Source organism: Peromyscus californicus, unplaced genomic scaffold (assembly GCF_007827085.1).
Source record: "Peromyscus californicus insignis strain IS unplaced genomic scaffold, ASM782708v3 Scaffold_9__1_contigs__length_137607984, whole genome shotgun sequence".
NCBI lineage: Eukaryota > Metazoa > Chordata > Mammalia > Rodentia > Cricetidae > Peromyscus > Peromyscus californicus.
Window position 1 is genome coordinate 119,057,245 of NW_026294617.1, and position 22,023 is coordinate 119,079,267.

Below are 22,023 nucleotides of genomic sequence, written 5' to 3' on the forward strand. Positions count from 1 at the left end.
CAGACTTTCCATAACTCATCCAAGAGAAAATGTCATTCACACTAAAAATATACAATTGATCTTATTGTTTAGAAGCAAGCGTTTGAAATTAAAATGGAAGGATCCCAAATTGAGTAATAAGGGGAGAATATAAGTTTGTCTCTACAAGGTTTTTATTTCTGTTTCAACACTTACATTTTTAATATGAATATTCTGACCTAAAGATATCTGCAGCTGGAAGCATTTTATAAGAAAATGCTTTCTCATTCAAACTAGCCTTGCAAATTCACCTCATTCTGTTTTAGAAAGGCCATGACAAGCAGTCACCAGTAAGGCAAGCTATCAAATGCCCCATAAAGAGCTGGAATAAAGGGCAGGAGCACACATTTATTAGACATTTGTTAGATGTGAGGGAAAAGTTGTGGAGCATCTAACTTCCTCGATCAACAAACACTGTTTTTATTTTTTACTTCAATATTTATTTTATTAGAAACATGTTTCCTCAAGATTTTGAAATATAACATAAAGTGATTTTTCTTTAAAAATTGTGCATTTATCTTTTTTCATACAATATATGTTGATCATATTCTTTCCCTCCCTGAACTCTTCCCAGATCTTCTCCACTTCCCTAACCGCTGTCTTCATACTCTCTCTCTCCCTCCAACCTCCCTAACAAAAACAAAAAAAAGAAAATCAAAACAAACAAAAGTAGCAAAACAAAAAGCACACACACAAAAATTAGGGAACCTGTTTTGTATTGGCCAACTACTCCTGGGTATGTGGCCTGCCTGGAGTATGGTCTCCTGGGCATGTGGCCTGCCCTGGAGTATGGTCCCCTGGGCATGTGGCCTGCCTGCCCTGAATGTGGTTAATATACCCAGTGATGCTCCACTGGAGGAAACTGATGTTCTCTCTCCCAGCATGAATCAATTACAAATAGCTTCTTGGTTAGGAGAGGGACTATGTCTACTTCCCTTTCTTCATCTGAGACTTTGTTGAAGTGATGTTCTTATTCCCATTTTATAGAACAGGACACAGAGTGGAAAAGCCTGACAACCAACTCAGAGATCCATTTCTAAAATTACATGACTAGAAATACATTATCAATTCCATAAATTAGAAAATACAAATTAGTACAAGTCACAGTAATAAAAACCAAAGGGGAAGCTCCAACAAATAAAAAGGGAGCTGCTGAGTTGAGTGCAGTGTGATTGACATAATGTTTTCTAAAAGTAGACTATGATGAAGCGAATGTTACATATATATATACACACACACACATACAGCAGAGTCTCAGCCATAAGGAAAAAATGAAATTATATCATTTGTAGGAAAATGGATGGAACTGAAAGTAATCACATTAAGTGAAATAAGCCAGGCCCACAGATAAAGATCACATTTTCTCACATACAGGGAACCTAGAAAGCATGACAATATAAAAGAGACAACTTGAGGGAAACATGAAGACTATGTGGAGAGGAAGTGAGGGGGCAGGACAGAGAAAAGGGGTGAATGTGGACAGTACATGGAACACTGAATGAGAATGTCTCTATGACATCCATCATTCTACAAGGAGTATAATGCTGATAATTCTACAGTGAATTATGAATCAGGCAAGAATAGTAGCATTATGGAAATTCATGAATAAAACCACACATATGGGGCATACATATGGTGATGATTTTGTTCATTTGCAATCCAACTTTTAAGAAATGAATGAATATAAAGAGGGAAATAGCTGACTTGTTTCACATTTTTTCTCATTTCTGATCCTAGGGTTTTAATATCATGAACCCTAATCCATTTGCTATGGGGGGAAAAACTAACATTCTTACCATTTCTTCAGAACTCCAATTTCTCCCTAATCTTATTAAGACAAAAAAAAAGCATGCAAAACAAGTAAGTCCACAGAATTGAGTGGAACCTCCCTTTTTCGTATTAACAGCAAATGCTCCATGATGAACTGTGAAGGTCTTTGGCAATTTGTCTCCTCAATTACACTTCAGTTAGATTGATAAGTGTAATTTTCCTGTTAGCACATGCTGACATACTATAAAAAACATAGAGGCATGCTGGGATTAAAAATTTAGTATGGCTAATGTAGAAAATACCACTGAAATGTAACCCATATAAAAATAATAGAGTTTTGCTAAACAAAAATATAGTCTCTTAAAAGGCAAATGCTGATCCACTTGAAGATAACAAAATATATCAAGTTTCCTGGACATCTTAAAGAAGTCTATTCATCAATCCCAGAACAATACAAACAGAATTTTAGGAAAAGAACACAATGGATGCTAACTTTTAAAAGAAGAACAAAAATTAGCTACACAACACTCAAATCTAGTTAAATCTTCATAATTCTTTAAAAAGAGTTTTAAAAGAGAAAACATTATTGAAAGCACATAAAACCAGTTAATCAAGAAGGCTGTGGGGAAAATATCTACTAGTAATTAAAGTAACAATCAAAGAAATTAATTTATTGGATATCGTGGCAAGTTCTTTGTATTTTGCCTTGTAAAATTAGACATTATGATGCCATATATTATAATCAAACACAAAGATAAATCCAGACCTAAACAAATCTTTTGAACAACTGCTTTAAAGTTCTTTTAAAAATAATTCCAAGAAAGAATTATAAAATTAATTACAGAAAGATTATTGCCCCCTGATCAAAATCGTTTGCTACCCTCAAGTAAATGTTCATAAAAGCATGATTGGAAATGACAGCATAATAAGTTTCTCATATAATGAGTGTAAAATCTTAGCTCTGGTAGAAGGATTTAGACAATAAACATTCACTCACTTTGGTGTCTGAAATTGCAAAACACTCCAGAAAGACAAAGACAAGATAAAGTATTTTATGTTGGCTTGCTCTAAAGAAACTGTGAAACTGTCTATCTATACTTGTTCAGCAAGGGGACAGAACAAGGGTAGTCAGACCCCGTAAAGTGGCTGATCTCATTTTAATCCATCAACCTGAGGGCCCAGAGTCAATCCCCACTCTGCCTGCCTCTCAGTCAAGTCCCCTTTCAACATGCTGCTTGGCTTCCTCCCTGAAAGAGAGAACAGAAGTAAAAAGCTAAAATAAGAACAATAAATATCTAAACATATGATGCTACCTCATCTGTTACTGTGATGAGAAATTGCAAAAGCATCATTATTTGACCTGAAAAATGAGAATACAAAGAAGACTTGAATTATATGAGATTACAAAAGTTAAAGTAAAAAATAATCAACTAGTCCTTCCTTATTTTATGGTTTCATAATAAAATTATGAAGGGTCACTCAATGCTTTAAATGGCAGGTAAAATTAAAATAAATACAAGGAAATGCCCTTGACAAGCTTTACAAGCCTCCAGAATACCCAAGGTCGCAGAGCAGAGGTTACATTGTTAAATCCAGTAACATGATTTTAGCATAAACTGGATCATTAGCAAAGCAAATATCAGATTATTTATACTCAACATAAAGTGATTTTCCATAATGGAAAAATTATATTTTGGAATCTAAGGAGTCAGTAAGGAAGCTCCCTATCTGTTGGAAATTACATTGTAATTTCATACCTTTTTACAATATCTATACTTCTTTAGAAAGTCAAATGTTGATTATTTAACTAGCAAAATGTTCTGATTTGACAGAGCTCCTTTAATATTTTAAATATTAACCATGAAGAGGCAAAAATAGCATTGTTATTTTTTTTGTTTTGTTTTGTTTGTTTGTTTTTGTTTTTTCGAGACAGGGTTTCTCTGTGTAGCTTTGCGCCTTTCCTGGAACTCACTTGGTAGCCCAGGCTGGCCTCGAACTCACAGAGATCCGCCTGGCTCTGCCTCCCGAGTGCTGGGATTAAAGACATGCGCCACCACCACCCGGCTAGCATTGTTATTTTAATACTGGAATTCATTTTAAACTTGGTTATTTTGGAATCTAAAGATTTTTTTTTAACTGGACTCTCCTACCATAGACAATGTGCCACAATCTAATATATTTTATAAAAATAACAGCATTGTGCTTAAATCGAAGAGGGGGTTTCTTTCTGGAAAGTCCTCTGGAGAGATGAAGCAAAAGGGAAGGGCTGACAGTAGTTCAGGCAGTGTGCAACCAGCCTAGCATATGCTCTTGCTTTATCCCATGCATGCTGGGGGCAGGTCACAAATGACCACCCAGCGTTATCTGCAAAGAGAGAAAATGTATTTACAAGGTTTGGGGTGAGAGACTGCTTTTATAAGGTCTTTATTGTGTTTTTAGGGCACACTTTCTACTTCTCAAAATTCAATGTGAGCTCTTTTCCTAGGGAAGCAATTGGGTATATGTAGGGTATCTCTGTCAAAACTGCATTTCATATTAACTGGTCAATTTTAAATGATTGTCCCTTTCTTCAATATTCTATTATAAACAAATTACCTGAACTGTCAAATTTCCAAACTTTACCAAAACATTATTATAATGAATCCATGTTGACTATCTACCCCCCTCCACAAATGTACACCACTTAACACAACACACAGATACAATAAAAAATAAAGTGAGTTGTAATAAAGAAGTGATACCTTCATACTAGAAAAAAAAAAAAAAACTGCTGATCGTACTCTCTGTAGAGAAGTGCTATAAAAGTAAAAAGGGAACTGCACCATTTAATTTCAAAAACATTTCTTTAAACATTTCGAACATTTTCTTTTACTATTTGTGGTGCTCAGGATCAAACCTTGGGCTTCCCACAAACCACAAACTAGGCAGGAACACTCCTACTGAGCCCCATCAATGGCATAGTATTCTCTCCTTCTCCATCATTATCCTCAGAAAGAATTACTAAACCAAACTTTTCTTCAGCATGCTTTAATCATTCACCTGTCATTGTACTGTATCAGCACCTTCCATATGCAGTTACCACTTCATGCACTGTGAAACAAAATCTCTAACTCACCTCCAGGGCGGCTCTAAGATTAAACTTCCAAGCCCACAGGGCCAAGTGCCAATAATTGTTGTCCCATCAAACTAAGCAACATGTGGGCTCCATCTGAGCCTGACTTTAGCAGCAGAGACTCTGATATGAGAATCCAGGGTCTCCACCTGCTAAAAGTAACTGCAGAGATCAATTTCTCTGTTTGCTGAGAAGGTAGTAACCCGGTCTTCAATGGGATGGTTGTAAATGACTACAGTGGCATCTTTTTTTCCTATTCCTGTACATCTTCATTTTGACCATCACCTCTCTCAACCATAGTTGTCCATGTTTTGCTACTCCATGTTATAATGACTCCTTGCCAATCTGGCAAGTCTGTGAGGTTGTATATGCTAATGCATAAGGTCACTGAAGAATTTGGCAAACCTAATGGGGGAAGGCTGGCTTTGATTTTGTTATGGAGAAATCATTTATAGTAAGTTAAAAATCATGTAGTGCCCAAATGAAAAAATGAATCGATATAATCCACTCAATATTTTTTAAAATCCCAAAGTTGTACCACAAAAGTATTAAAAATAACTTAGTCATCAGAGTTTTAAATGAACATCCGCTGGAAAAGCAAAGACTGAAAAAAATGTATTACTCTGACATGAAAACTAAAAGCAGGGAAGGGGCTAGAAGTGGTCTTAGTTAAAGATCTTACCAAATGATGTAGAAGAGGAAATATAGATTAAAGTTTCCAGCTCTGCAAAAGATGCTAAGGTTTTCCAGTAGGTGAAATGCCAAGTCAGTGGGACAACCAATAAGACTTCCAAATCTTTAGAGGTTACCCGAGGAAGACGCCAAGACTCAAGTTGGAATGAATGCTATAGTGTGATTGTACTTTCCAAGATAATAAGCCTCAGTTGTTATTAAAAAAAAAGGAAGCCTAAAGATAACCTCTGAAATTTTGCATTACCATGTTATCATATCCCCAAGAGCACATGGATATCACTTCATAGCACAAACATGGTTTTCCTCTTATTTAAAGTCAGAGTTCAAGCCCAAGTCATAGCACAATGGTAGAACACTTGCCTAGCATGCAGGAGGCTCTGGATTTCCTCTCCAGCACAGCTAAGTAAAACCAAGCAGTTGGCAAGATGGAAATTTTGTCAGCTCGCAATGCCGAGTGCAGCTCTAGTCTAACACAGCCTCCTACTCCAAACCTAGTTGAATGAAAAAAGAACGTAACCAGAAACAGAAAAAACAAAGTATACGAATGAAATGATCCACTGGATGACAAGAAAATCATAAGAAGTAAAAAGGACAACAACAAAGATCTTTACATCTAGAGAAGTAAAGGCTACAAGGAAACACAGCAGATGCAAGGACTACACACTGAGGTATGATCCAAGTCAGAACAAGGAATCATTGCCCCTACAGTAGACTCATCAGACTGTCTACCTTGGTTGAAGACTAAAACACAAATCTAAGAAATGAAAAAAGCTAAACAGTACCAAGCACTTCTCAGAATACACACATGGTTTCATTAACACTAGACCACGGTCTTTTAGATTGAGAGGAACTAAAACATCTTAATCTTCAAAAGTGAAATATGGAAGCCAGGCATAGTAGCACACACCTGTAACTACAGAACAGGGAAACAGATAAAGAGGACCAGGAGTTCAAGATCACCTGGGTCACATGAAACCCAATTTCAAATAAAGTTGAAACTGAACTGAGGCGATGACTCGTGGACAAAGTGTTTACCACACACATAAGGCCCAGAGCCCACATCGAGTCTAATGTGGTAACACCAATGTATAATCCCAGAACTCCTATAGTGAGGTGGGAGGTCAAGATGGGAGAACCCACAGAATCCCATGAGCCAGCTAGTCTAGCACACACAGCTGCGAACCAAAGATCCTGTCTTAAATGAGGTAGAAGGTAAGGACATTCAAGATTGATTCAAGATTGTCTATTGACTTGCATATGTGCATCATGGTATACCATACACACACACACACACACACACACACACACACACACACACACACACACACACCTGCACTTGCACACAAAAACATACAAAGATTGTTTTTTACAAACACCAATCCTAGCCTTCCCTAATATATCCCCCGATGGCATCACCTAAAGATGGAGTAAGGAACTAAACCATTTTCATACTTCATCAATGTTCTCAACAATGTCTCATTTTGCCTTCCATATACAGTCTATTCATGTCCTACATTTTTTGGTAGTCTATAATCTGAAATTTTAAACATATCTTCTCTTCAAAGCAAGACTCAATTATCTCTTTCACACTCTGATTTATAATATATGACATCAAGTTCATTCATATTACATAAATATTTGATTCCATCTGAGATGAAGGCATTATTCACAAGCTAGAGATACAAAATATTATTGTTAAACTGCATTATACCTTCCAGATTTTGAAGAAGTGAGCCAAAAAAGGAATTTATACAGTCATGCTAAGCCAGGGTACATACTAGTAAGTGTAAAGAAAAATGTGTAAGAATGCATAATCATAACTTTCAAATCACAAGCTTAAATGCTTGAAATTTCAAATAAAATGAGAGATTGAGAAGTTTTGATGAAATTTGAATGACATCATTTATGTAGATTTTTATATACCAACAAGTTTGTACAAGAGAATGGAAAGAATGTATCTAGATATTTATAAAATATAATGAATGCATTTGTCATTGATGGCCTCTTTGACCTGAGAACAAGTTTCTGTGAATGTTTAAAATATAAATATTTCATTTGAAAATTCTGAGTAAAATTACATAATCAAGTGATTTTATAACAAAGAGGAAGTATATCCTTCACTATTAGCTCATATCATTAAGGTATTAAGAATATATCTACTAAATATCAAAATGCCAATCATTTAAAGAGTGGTGTAGCAAGGGGAAAAAACTGGGTAAAAGTGCTTTAATTTTCTAGGACTAGGAGAAAAGGTACTGATGGAAAATTGTGCTCTCAAGTATAAGCACAAAAGCAAGACCAAGAGAGAGGGAAAGGACGGGAAGAGCCAAAGTGGGGGTGTGTACAGAAAAAGATACTGCTCCTATATTCTAGAATTTAGGAAAAAGACTGTAATTCCAACTGTGGCACATAAAAACTGATAATTTTTTTAAAGGTTGGTTTTATCCTTAAGCTGCTAGGTCTGGAGTAATCACAAGAGGAAGACATTGTTACAGTCTTTGCACCAGGCATACAAAACATATCCTGCAGAGTTATCACTGAGGAGAAACTTTACAAGAAAACTGGAAATCTGGGGTTTTAAAGCAATTTTGAATTTTCTTTTCATGGTTTTGCAAAATATTAAAAGAGAATGTAAAAAAAATGTAGCACATCCAATATTTGATGAAGTTTTAGATTAGCTACCATTTTTTACAAGCAAAAATCCAAAACTTTTCTCCAAAATTTACATCTGTAAAGCAGGTTTGGGAGAAGTTAAGTTGGATTATATGGTCCTCTCTGCTCTAACATCTTGCACAGGATGCTCAAATGATAAAATTCAGTCTATGTTTTAGAGTTAAGAAAGCCTTAAACCTCTACACTTAAGGAGGATGTGTATATTATTTCATAAATATGCATAATCGTGATGTAGGAAATGCCTAATTTGCCTACAAAAATCTCCCGGGTTTGATGACTGAGGCAAGGAGTGAATCAGGTCCATGGAGAATTACTAAGAAAAACATAATCAAACTTAAATGCTACAGAATAAAGATCATTTTCCAAATTGATTCCAGAAACAGCTCCTAGGTAAATGTCCCTGAAAAGCTAATTTAATTCAATTAAACAATGTGGCATGGTTTTCCTCTGCAGAGAGAGTTAAAATGTTTTTATTTGGTACAGATGTTAAAGATAAGTATTTAAAGGAGTGATTGATTTAATTGAGAGAAATGAAGGTTTGAAGCTGTTCACTGAGGACTTGTGACTGAAAACGGTTTAGTAAGCAGATATGTTTCAGCTGTTACAACATCCATCATTTGTTAAGTGTACAAAATAAAACCATATTATTTCATATACGGAGGGTTTTTATTATGAATTGTCATATAAGTAAATTTAGTATTATTTATAAATCCAGTATTATCTCCTAAGATTATAGAATAAGCTAAAAAGTTTATATTATTAGAATTCTCCCTCTATGCAGTGAAAAGAACAGATTTATCACCTAAAATTAGGGACAAGCAGAGGACCTGAGTCTGATCCTCAGAAACCCATGTAAGAGCAAAAAAAATGTTGGGTGTGGCAACTCATGCCTGTAATTTTAGTGCTGGCAGAGATAGGAGGAACGATGGAGCTTGCTGGCCAGCTAGTCAAACAGGCCAGCTCCTAAGTTTTGTAAAAGACCATGTCTTAAAATAATAACAACAACAGTGTGTAGAGCAATTAAGGAAAGTATTTGATGTCAACCTCTGACCTCCACACTATGTGCACATACATATATGAACATCTACATGCACACGAACACGAACACACACACACACACACACACACACACACACACACACAAAGTAGTAGTTACATTTATTTTGGAATAGTATGAGTTTCCCTTACTATAAACGTTTCTTAGTTAATCTCATTATATAAGTTGACTAGCAGACGCTCAGGATGAGTAAGTAATGCCTTCATAGCAGTCTGGCCATGGGTTCTTTCTAGTCCATCTGGCTGTTGGCTTCAACAGTGAAATGACTCATAAAAAATGAAGCAACCTGAGGTCACCTACTCCAGGTCCTTTAAACAGAGCAGCCAACTTCTCACGGGGTGGTTCCAATTTCCGAGAACACTTAAAATGAGAGAGAAACTTACTGTAGATACATCGTCCTAATCCGTATTGTCTCTGGCTTCAGAACTGTGCAAGGAAGGAAGGAAGGAAGTTCATTTGAAATGTAGATTCCCAGTTACATCAAGTTCAGAGAGCCCTCATCTTGAGTTGGGAATGGATAAACAGATCCAAGTGAAAAAAGATGGAAAGGAAACAAAGGTACATTAGACTCCTGATTTTGTAAAGGCCCAAAATGTTAACAGTGCCTCTTTCTGTACAGCAAAAGACATGATTCAAAGGAATTTTGATAAAAGATCTATATGATTTATGTAATTAATACCCACACTCTCACATGCAAGAATCTCTGCATTTCCAGAAGCTATTTATGCAGTGGCATTATTGTCTACTTCAATTTCCTTCTCCATGCCTATTAAGCTTTTCAAAAAATTCTCATTTAAAAAAAAACACTAATTAGATGAACAATATTGTGACTTAATTTTCAGATTATATATTAAGTGTGTTTCAAAACACCTATATTGATATAGAATGGTGTTGTCAATGTACACTTAATTGAAAAACACAAGCAACATAGTCTGGCATGGTGGTGCATGCCTTTAATCCCGGCACTGGGGAAGCAGAGGCAGGTGGATCTCTGAGTTCAAGGGGCCAGCCTGGTCTACAGAGTGAGTTCCAGGACAGCCAGGGCTATACAGAGAAGCCTTGTCTTGAGAAATAAAAACAAAAACACAACAACAACAACAAAAACATAAGAGGAAGAGGAGGAAGAGGAGGAAGAAAATACAATCAACAAAACATGTACATAGTCTTTGTTTAAAAACTCACAATGCATTAGAAAAAATTAAGGGAAACAAACAAATAAGACTTTCAACTTTAGGTACTAATATAAAGAAATGCATTTGTCTTTCTTCCCTTTTTTTTTCTTAAGACAGAGTCTCACAACATAGCCATGGTTGGCCCAGAACTCAGAGATTTGCCTTCCTCTGCCTCGTCAGTGTTGGGATTAAAACTGTGAGCTACCACACAGGGCAAGAATTTTATTTTCTTAAGGCTAATCTGCAACTTCTAATTTCCTGCATGGAAGATTTATCATAGGCGTCATTAGGAAAAGTTTGTAGCATCTACAGACTTCTAGCCACTTACACATGCCCCAGATTTTGAGTTCCTTCTGTGCTCACACAAATGGCACTGCCCACCCTGTTTCTCTCTTCCATCATAGCATATTTAATCCATTCTACTAGCAAACCAAATTTATAAACATTGCATTCAGTTGTTTATTTCCAGCCCCCTCCCAATGTACATTCAAACAAGAGTCAAAGACTACCTCTCATGTATCCACACTGCTTAACCAGTGTCTGACCCTAAGCAATGACTCTATAAATATGCCCTGTATTCCTGAATGAAAAAATGAGAAGAAGCAGTAACATATATACATCAAAAGAACACAGGCTATTAACTAAAAAGTTCAAACCAGTAAAAAGATTGGCAGTAAACTATCTATATAACAACATACTCATGAGCCAGTGTGGCAAGGACAACCCTACAATGTGGGAGAGAAAGCAGCTGTCCACTAGAGGTAAGGGAGGCCAACTGCTCTACTCAACCCAAGAAGATTCCTAGAGAAAGAGGCAGCAGAAAGCACGTGAACAGAAAACAGGACCTTCCCTCATACAGCTTCTCATAACCTGAGAAGTCTGTATTTATAAACTACAACCTAATAAGCTGAGAGTGACAAAGTCCACGGACAGTAGTGCAAAAGCAAAGTGCTCAAGGAGAGCAGAATCTAAACCCCAAGGAGAACAGTGGCCTTCAGTACAGGCAGCCCAAGATGATAGAGCAGGGAAGGAAACAAGAGAACACATGACTTTACGCTCCACCTGCCTGGCCTGTGCGCTCTAGCTGAGCTTCCCAGCAACCCGAGTCGTCTGAAATCAGGGTGCTAAGGTTATCTTTTTGAACCAAGAGCATGAAGTAGAAGGGTTGAAAGCGGTCCTGGACAGGCGGAGGGGAGTCCTGACAGAGAAGTCAGCAGAAAAGTGCACAAATGTTTGACAGAGCCGGGGAAGACAGAAAGGATACCAGACAGGTCCGGAAGGGACAGCTGACCAACTGGAACGATCAAACGCAGCGGAGGAAGAGGTTCGTACACAAAAGAATGAGGTAAAACCGCAGTGCTTGGGATAGCCATTGAGCCCTCTGTTGCAGTCTGTAATGAGAGAAATGGCTTCAGGGCAAGCCAGCTGTGTGCCGGCTAAAGCGTGCTGGGCAATGGCAGAAGAGCAGCTTCTTCCAAAGAGCCGACAATTTAGTGCCTTTTATAGGCAGCTGTAAAGTGTATTAGTTAGATAAAACACACCGATTCCTACTCAGAGATTAATTTGGGCAAAGCCATGATCATTACTAGCTTCCTTGGAATCACTTTACAGTCATTAATCATCAAATTAAGTAGTGACAGATGTTTCTGTACTTATTTAAATCCCTATCTATCTAAATGTTATAAAAATGACTAAAATGTTTATTTCAATATAGCCAAGCAAGAAATGTTACAGACATGCATATATTGAATTGTACCTTCCTTTTCCTTTAGCCAACAAGTAAATACAATCTTCAGGGGCGAAACAATCCCGACTACTTTGTATCTGATAAAGTTGCATCCACATACAGCCATTTATTTACTGATTGAAAAAGAGGGAAAGTAAAATCATATGAATTAAATACTCAGCATTATTTCAGCAATCACTGCCTGCCTACTGACTATCAGTGCTCTCTAAAGGGCTGAGATTCAACAGTGGGTAAAATCCAGATCTCGCAGCTCAGGCAGTCCTTCCAGGAACCTCCCAAATTTTCAAAGTTGGCAGAAAACAATGCCTCTCACACCCTACTGGAAGACTTCTTCTACCTTGCTTTTCTTCTTCTGCAGCCTACCTTACCACAAAGGTTTCCTCTCCCATACCCCTTCCAAAAAGAATATGTTCTGACAACTATCCTGGCATCATCCATAGCTCTGAGAACACGCCATACTTCCCAGGATGCACTGTGGTTCCCCAAACACCAGGCATGCATGCAGCCAAGAGACATCTGAAGAGAGATAAGGAGGTTACATCTGGAGATTGTGAGAAGGGACTGAATCTGACGTTTGAAAGTCATGTCTGGCTGGGGGTGGCACTTAGTACTAAGCACTTGCCTAATGTGCTCAAGGTAATAGGTTCATTCCCCAACACTAGAAGAGAAATGAATGAACGATGGGAATTAACCCAGTGATCCTCCAGTTCAGTGACAAGAATGCTTGCTCAGTGACTCCCGGTTCCATCCTTTGCCAGCCTCTCAGCTATATCACCGCACAGCCTCCCACATCCTCTCACTGCGGGCCCTCTTCCTGTCACTAGACAGGTGTGCTACATATTTGCCCAATTCTCTAGCAACCTCCACAGTGCTCAATAAAATACACTTTGAATAAAATGCTTCATGCTCTGGGCCTGGCTATCCCTCTGAATTCATCCCCATTGTTTCCCATAGTTTCTGGTCAGTATGTGACCACTTGTTTCTCCTGGATCCTCGGGGTTGCCCTTGGACCACCTGATTCTAGGCGGCCTGGGTCTTCCTGTCACATGACCCTGACTTTCCTAATGGCAACTTTCACTACTGGAAATGACTTATGCTTATGTAATCCACTCTCTTCCTTCTCTGGAGCACAAGCTCAATGACAAGGACTGTGTTTCTCTTATCTCACACAATGTCTCCGCAGTGTGCAGCGAGGAGATGTCCAGAGCAGGCACATAGATATTTAAGTGAAAACAAAGCTAATCAAGATATTGGTAAGTGTATGAAAGTAGATATGAGCATATAAGTGAAAAGATACCATAAAATGTGAAAACAAATTGCCTGGTGTAAATTATACAGCATCCTTTTCATATTAGTACAGGTGTACATGAAAAGTTCTTGAAAGTAACATCATAAACATCCTGATTTCTATCCACTCCTGAGTCTTCATATACTTCTTTCCAATTTTTTGGAGGTTTGTTTGGGTTTGTTGTTGTTGAGGCAGAATCCTGCTATGTAAACCTGGCTAGCCTAAAACTCACTGCGTAGACCAAGGTGGTCTCAAATCCTCCTGCCTCTGCTTCCTGAGTGCTAGGATTATAGGATGTACCACCACCCCCCTCTGTGATACTTGTTTTTCAACCATAACTTTCCTGGTAAGTTACAGGTGAGACAGCTGACTGTTATGGGAGTTAATTGATGGCCTCTGGTCGAAAAAACAAACCTCAAAAGTGGCCACTAATATGTCTCAACCCTTTTTTTCTCCCACTTCCCCTATCCACTTTCAACACATAAACAAAAAAAAAAAAAAAAAACTGTAGTCATGGGAGAGAGAAAAAATGCACATCCTGCAAACTTAAAAATTCTTTGCAGGTTAAAAAAAAAAAACAAAAACAAAAAACTCTCCTGTCAAATATGGCACTGTTAGCTTGTTAAACTCTTCAGGCTTCATCTTCTTCATCTTTTAATATATGATGATGAGATTCTCTAAACCCACTTAATCATAAATCAGTGATCTTCTGTTCTTCTATGTTAATCTACTTCCCCAAATTTACCAAGAATCAAAGCGAAAGAGAACCAACTGTCCTTCTTGGAATGCTTGAGTATCCATCAGGTATCAGGCACTGTACTTGGCATCTATTTCCCGACATTCCCACCGCAATGAAATAACCGTATAGCAAGGGAAAGCTAAGGACACAGTCACCGCAGTGAAGTGGACACGAGGACAGATGCAACAAGAAACCCGAGAGACAGGGAAGAAAGGCCGAAGAGCTCTTGCTGGGTTCAAGTGGGTAACACCAAATGTGGATGATAAATATTAATCAAGTGCTGAGGAAGAGGTGGGGGGAGTCCAATACCAAGAGATAAGCATGAGTTTAAACTGCCCCATGTTTTCAAACAAATAACAAAACCAACATTTGCTATAATGAAAAATACTTTAAGGGGTTGTCTCAGTTTTCAAAGTTTATGAGGAAAACTCTCAGTTAATTCCTTTAATAAATAACGTCCAACAACTGGGACATTTTGAGAGACTTTTTAAACAGTCACAAGTTGCTCAAGTGGTGGTAAAAAGTTACTCAGGGACTACAATAATCTAACAGGGTTTCGGACAAGCCTGCCGGACTGCACACGGGCAGCACCTGGCCAACAAGGTGGCCAAGGTGCTGTAAACGGTGATGATTCACAAGCTCGACATAAATCAAGGTTTTTCACTCGCCAAAAACCAACATTTTGATTTCAATTCGCAAATCAGTGCTACTAAACTTCATCAGCAGCCCCTCACACATGGGTAATGAGGTCATATCAACCTGTCTCCTGTGACCAGAAGGAAAAGGTGGTTTGCTAAATGGCAATTCAGGTCGGACAAATAACACACTGTACCCAGCTCTGTCGCCCTGGGCCATATTTTGGCTGAAAACAAAGGTACACTATGCAGGACTAAAGAAAACTGAGAATGGGAGCAATTAGCTTCAAGCTAAGTTTTCCATAAAAAGCCATCACTGGTATGATTTGCTTCCAACACGCAAACTTTTTTTTTTTTTTTTGGTGTCACACAATGATCCAAGTGTGTCACAACTCACATATTTCACTAACATGTAATATCCTTGACAACATCCTTGTAATGAGAATTCTCCAAAGAAATTATTGATCCATGGAAGGTCTCATATTTTTTAAATTACTGACAAATCCTTTCCTATTTTCTTTGCAGTTAGACATAATTCTCCTTGATCAACAGAGTGTAAAGAAGGTATAAAAGTACAAAGATGAAATTATTTTTTTCTTAAAATACAAATGTCCCCGTTGACATACAGCATTTCCCTTAACTTCCTCAAAACAATAATTAAGAGAAGTTGTGACCAAGATCCCAAAAACACACGTAAGAAAACTAGAGACTTGGCCTCAAGTTAAGACAGCAAGAGGTTTCCACACCAAGTGCTTTTTTCAATTTATTTTCAAATGCTCTTCAGCTGAACTCCCTCCTAACTGGTGCAGCCTTTTGTTTTTCCAGAATTCAGGAACCTTCTCTCAGGTGGTTCCGCTTCCCTGCAGATATGTCTGGAACCTTCTGTTACTCAGCTCTCTTCTTCTGTTTTGTTTCTCTGGCACCTTTGTGGCTGCTCACGGTCACTGACCTCACCTTGGTGGAAAGTGACTATGAAAAGAGCAGTCCCTAATAACTCCAGGAAGCAACAAGGTCCCCATTCAGAACGCTGAGCACTCAGTCTCCTTGGAGAGGCTCAAAGAAACAAGATACCTGCCGCCCCGCACAACTTCCGGAGGGTCTTTCTCCAATGCTAAGAGCCCTCACCCTGCAGGGAACCGCTGGGAATAGCGTGGAGCCGCTCGGGACGGGAGGAGAGGAGTGCGGGGGAGAGGGAGTAAAGTCAGTCCCCAAGTGAGGGACCGCGTTGGAGAGACTCAGGAGGAGAGTGGAAGAGAGGAGGACGGAGGGGATGGAGTGACGGCGGGCTAGGGAGAACGCGAGGGGACTGGAGGCTGCGGCTGTCCCCTGAGCGCGGTGGCTCTCCGGGCGGGTCCCGGGAGCGGGCGAGGCAGGTGGCTGGTCTCGAGCTGGGCGCCCTGCAGTGTCCCCGGCGCTCGCGGTCCCGGCTCGCCCTGCTGTGCTGGTGCCCCGCTCCGGGAGGAGCACGTGTCCCGCCCCGATCTCCGCACAAAGCGCGGATTGCCCCGGGGACCCCCAGCCCGCCCCCAGCACCCCAGGAGGGCACCTTACCCGCCGCCGCGCTCCGGAGCCCGCGTCCTCCGCGCCCGCCCGCACTCCGCGCACCACGCCGGCAACTTCTGCCGCCGCCGCCGCAGTGGCCGCAGCTCCTTTCCCTCCTCCCGCGCCGCCGCCGCCGCCGCCGCCGCTGGAATTTTTCTCACTCTCCCTCTCCAGCTCCCACTAGTGACTGCAGACTGCGAGCCAAGCACTTAGCGCAGGGATTACGCGGCCCGGCGCCTGGAGCGGCCCCAGCCACCTCCAGACCGGTCCTCCTCAGAGCATCCCTGGCGCTGCAGCCCGACAAACGTCCCTGGCTGGTCCAAAAGCCTCCCCACACGCCCCCTTCAGCTCCGAGAAACAAAGCGCGCGCAAGCAGCGCTGAACGGTGCGAGCTGGGAAGGACTCCAGAAGGCAGAGTGCGGTGAACTTCAACTTCGGGGCCAGCAACACTTTGGAGAAGTTATGGAAACGTTGGTCACACACCTCATAAAGGGGGTGGGGGTGGGGGGAGAAGCACATCGAATTAGATCCACAGTCTCGGGTGGGGGCTTAGAAATCTTGAGACATACAGTTAGGCTTCCTAGGAAAAAAGAAAATTTTCTTTTACATAGATATTTTAAAACCGTAAACAATGAAAAGTAACCAAAAAATTCCATTTGCCTTTGATGAAATTTTACAGTTTGGCTTGGGGAAAGCATTTAACATCGTTACTTTGTGGTCTCCTGGTAAGTCTGTAAGTGTTTTAACACTTTGAGAAATAAATATAAAGTAAGGTGATTCTGCTTCTCCAAAGATTTGGTGAGCACAACTAACCTCTTTCAAATCAGCCATTTGCCAGCTGTTTCCCAGGGCGATATCTCGTGGATTCCAAATATCTTTTCATCCTGAGGCTTTTCAGATGCCCATTTTCTACCATAATTTATTTCCTCGTTTTGTAATTTTTTTATTCCAAATATATCGAGCAGCCCCATTAGTCCTCCTTAGAAGTGTGGTTTAAATATCACATTATGTCACTCTGAAATAGGTTTCTTACAATTTTCTTATTATTATCTATTTAATTCTTACCATTTGATTTCACTCCTTTGGTTCTGAAGTTGTTCCCACTGAATCAGACATTAAACAAAAATCTTTTCACCTATAAATAAAAGAACAAATTCAGGTGACCACAAATTTACTGCATACAGGTCCCTCAGGAGCAGGTGAGGTTCTGGTGTTAATTAATGAGTTAGTAAATTGTGGGCACATTTCTCCTGAAATGACAATGTTAGGGGCCCCGGGGGAATCTGCCTGCCCCATTGTGTACCTATGCTATAGTTCCTGAAGCCAGACTGCAAGAAAAACGTTGTATAGGAAGTTTTCTAAGTGGGTAAATTGCTTGTTGATGTCTCCTTTCCTTATGGGCCATTGCTCTGGTCCCAGGTGCCAGTACTGAAAAACTGCAAGGTGGAATTCACTCCCCAATCCTCCCGAGCCTCACCCCTTCCCCTTCTGCACACTCTTTTTCTTCTTTCCAAACTGTAAGTATCTAACCATTGAACTTGCCTTCTGCATGGTCCTCAATCAGATTTTTCATCATTTCCATCTGTTGATATTAGTTTTAAAAAGGAAAAAAAAAACTTGACTGGATTTACCCCCTGTAATGTGGAGATTACTTGTAACCTTTACTTGATAGATGAATACAAGTCTCCTTTATTTTCTGTCCTTATAAACTGTTGTTAAATAAATTGGACGCTGTGGATAAGGTACTTGAAAACTTTGAATCAGAAGGAAAACCCTCTGTAGGTCTTCAGACCAAGAAGGAGTCATTTAAAAAAAAAATCTCTGAATAGAAGAAAAGGAGGAGAGGGCTCCATAAACCATGTTCAAGGAGGATCTTAGAATATAGGACCTTGTGAGGCAGCAACAGGGTGTTCACAGAGCAAGCCATTCAGTGATCTACAGCAAATGACCATGGCAAGCTAGGTACTGGTATTCAAGAAATAACTGCATCCTTCCTTCTTCAAACTCCTAATAAAGATAAGCTCTTCTAAAAATAGAACATTAGAGATTTATCATTTAGTGAATGAACACACAGCTTTTAGTGCACAGAGACTCTTGGGGTGTGGCATGAACAAGTGTAGTGTGTGTAGGAAAAGGAATGACCTTGAACATGCTAATGAGATAGGGCTTCCCTTTCTAGATGAAGATGCAGAAGGGGAGTGTTGTTAAACTGTGAGGTTAAAGGGTGAGTGGGGATTTTTCAGATGATCATTTAGAGGTGCCTGGTGAGGGAGAAGCAGAAGGGCATAATCTGTTAAGAGAGTTCTGTAAAGAACGAAGATCTAGACCAGGCAATAGCAGGCTGCAAGATCACCAGAGACCCTGAAGGATGCATCCAACAAGAGGTAGTGACCCTCTGCAGTGCTCTCAAAAGCAATAGAGAACACTGAGGAGAGGAGAGAAGGTCTTCATTTGGTGACAGGACAAATTTCAGCCAAGTCAAGATTTCCTTTTGCTCTCCAGTTATAAACAAAGACAGCAAGACATCACCAGCAAAGGCTGTCAAACTATTTGCAGACATATTTCTTACTAAGGAAGACATTGGTCCAGGCACACTGGAATTAACTATTCTAAGAAATCACATATAGGAAAATTGGACGGATCTAAGGTAGGATGACATGAATTTCCATACTTTCAGCTCCCCTTTGTCCTACAACTTTCCTTTTTGTCTGTTTGTTTGTTTGTTTGTTTGTTTGTTTTTCGAGACAAGGTTTCTCTGTGTAGTTTGGTGCCTGCCCTGGGTCTCGCTCTGTAGACCAGGCTGGCCTTGAACTCACAGAGATCTGCCTAGCTCTGCCTCTGAGTGCTGGGATTAAAGGGGTGTGCCATCGCCGCTTGGCTAACTTTCCTTTTTCTAGCTCCTTTCAAGGTTATAAATGCCTTCAACAATTAATATAAACCAAAGAATACCGTGTTAGTAACATCCTAAAGTACATCATTTTTCAAGATTAATTTTTGTTTTTAATTATTCATATGCCCGTGTGTCTGTGTGTGGGCACATGAGTGCAGGTGCCTGCGGATACCACTAGATTGTCCAACTCTTGCTGAGAACCCAACTCAGGTTCTCTGCAAGAGCAGGATGTACTCTTAACCATCTAGCCATCTCTCCTACCCCTGTGCTTTTGAACTATTATATTTCTAACCATAAAATAAAAGTGTGAGTCTTGTTTTAGGAATCAGATGAAGGAAATATTTCAACAGAAGGAAGAAACCCCTTTCCTGAGCTCCTCATTTCTTCTGTGATAGTCTAGCAGTCCATTACTGCCTTTATGTATACAACATAAAAAGTTAAGCCTCACAACAACTATAGTACTTAAATCCTTGCTCAATAATACGAGACTGTGTGACTGTGCAATGTATAGCTAGCTTCTATAATAGAAGCAAAATTTATAGCTCATTTCAGGCACGACACTAAGTAGATCAGATTCATCAGCAAACCAAAGCCTCATGACAATCAGCATTATTTTCATTCCACTTTACAAATGAGGAAAGCAAGGCAGAGAGAAGCTTGATACCACCCCCAAGACCAGGCTAGAGAGTAGAAGAGGGAGAGTTGGAGACCAGACAGTCTGGCTGCAGCACCTCGGTCTAATCAATGCTCTGACTGCCTCAGGAGCAGTGGGGACATTTTTCAAGTATCAAGTGACCAGACAGAAACAGAAAAAGCTAAAGATTGTGAAACTCAGACAACATATGATCTTGATCTGACAAAGGGTGGAAAACAAGGACACTGAGTTCCATCATTCAGTCACAGGCTTTCCCTGGGTTCTCAGTAAGTAGCTGTCTAGGGTAGTGGTGAAGGATACAGGCAATGGCATGAGCAGCATCACAGTCCAATCTGGTATGTTATTTAAGTTTCTCTAGTAGATCCTCCACCCAGCTTCTAGAGGATTCTTCTGTTTTGCACCACTCTCTTCTGGTGTTTTATTCAAAATCTTTTGTACCCCTTAAAACTAGGTATTTTTAGCTCAAAATTGGAGTATGTTTTCATGTTTTGTAACAGATTGCATGATAAAGCAGAGGGAGTTCAAGCTGAGAACTACTGAGAGTTATGCTCGAGGGAGCTCCTCCAATGGGGAGAAAGGCAGTTCGAAAGAACGGCAAGTCCCCTTGATATTTTTTGATTATGTACTCTGCATAAATAGTATGAAATATTTTAAACAAGAACATCAATTAAATTAAATCTGACATTTTACATGTAATATGTAAAAAACTAATGTTAATTGTAAATGGTTATTATTTATCTGATACATATTAATTTGAATTGGTATAGTGTTATAAATCACTCTGACAAATATATCAGTGACTGTCTTAAAATACTCATCCAATATGCTCTTGTTCTCTGGCCTGTATTTGATATTTTCCCTCATTTTTATAAAATCACTACTGAAATAAATAAATACATAAAACCATCATCCAATTATTGTTACATTCTAAAAAATCTTTGGTATTTTCTTCCAATCTTATTTGATTTCATATAAACTAACCTCAATTATACACTAATAAATAGCATAGAATTTATAATCCTATGACAAATTAATTTGTCTTAAAGGAAACTAGAATTCTGCATTTAAATAGAAGGAAACCATGAGCTATGAAAACATGTGAAATAGAAATACAAAAGTAATTTCGTTTTCTTTGAAATTACATTTGGATAAAATGTCATTTCTGTAGCACTATTTTTAAAGGCCCCTTCTTCCCTTTTCTGTTTTTCAGTTTGAGGTAGGGTTGCCCAGGCTGAGCTTGAACCCACCATCTTCCACCTCTGCCTCCTAGGATTTCAGGCATTTATCACCACCACACCCGGCCCTTTAGTCTTTTTCAATTTGTAAAAGCCAGGTTGTTGGGTTTTAGTTTGTTTTCTTTTTTTCCTGGACCATGCTGATCCATACACCTACATAATTCCTAAAAGTGGAGAATTAGGAAAAAATTCTGTAACACAACTTATAAAAAGTAATTCTTACATCTGTTTCTTTCGAGTCTCATATCCCTGATGACTTTTTCCTTCTCTGGTGATTGCCAGTTTGGAATGTCTCCACGTTCTTCCTGACTCACAGTATATTTACAATGTGTGCCTCAGGAAGAAGTATACAGAGCAGTTTCCTCCTGAGCTGGAAAAATAAAAGCACAGAAGCAACAGATACAGAGGGACAGCAGTTCTCTGCTTAAACCACTCAAAAATGAGGGGGTTTTGAATCTTACCAACTTAAACCCCTTCTTTCTACCAAATATTTCTAAAGTAATGGAAGTGTTTGAAATTTGGGGGATTCAACTTCTGTCTCAAAGATTGTTCTGGACATAAATTCAAAATGTTTTAACTGCTGTACCTGATGGCACAAGTCTGTAGTCCTAGCTACTCCAAAGCCTGAGGTAAGTGGATCAAGGGTTCAAGACCAGGCTGGGCAACATAATGAGACCTGTATCAAAGGGGAGAAAAGTGGAAAGGCTTAGGTTAGAACTCAGTAGTAAATCCCTGGCCTAACATGTTACAAGACCCTGGGTTCAAGCCCTGATATTGAAAAAGGAAAAAAAAGAGGG

General features: G+C 39.4%; 1 protein-coding gene across 1 annotated transcript in view; it reads right to left on the reverse strand.

The window, feature by feature from the left end:
- Bmpr1b (bone morphogenetic protein receptor type 1B) overlaps positions 1 to 16,583 on the reverse strand; it is a 340,275-nt gene extending 323,692 nt beyond the window's left edge. The window contains exon 1 of the mRNA XM_052730762.1: positions 16,456 to 16,583. The gene's annotated coding sequence lies outside the window, so the exon portion shown is untranslated. The remainder of the gene's footprint in view (positions 1 to 16,455) is intronic.
- Positions 16,584 to 22,023: the final 5,440 nt, after the last annotated feature.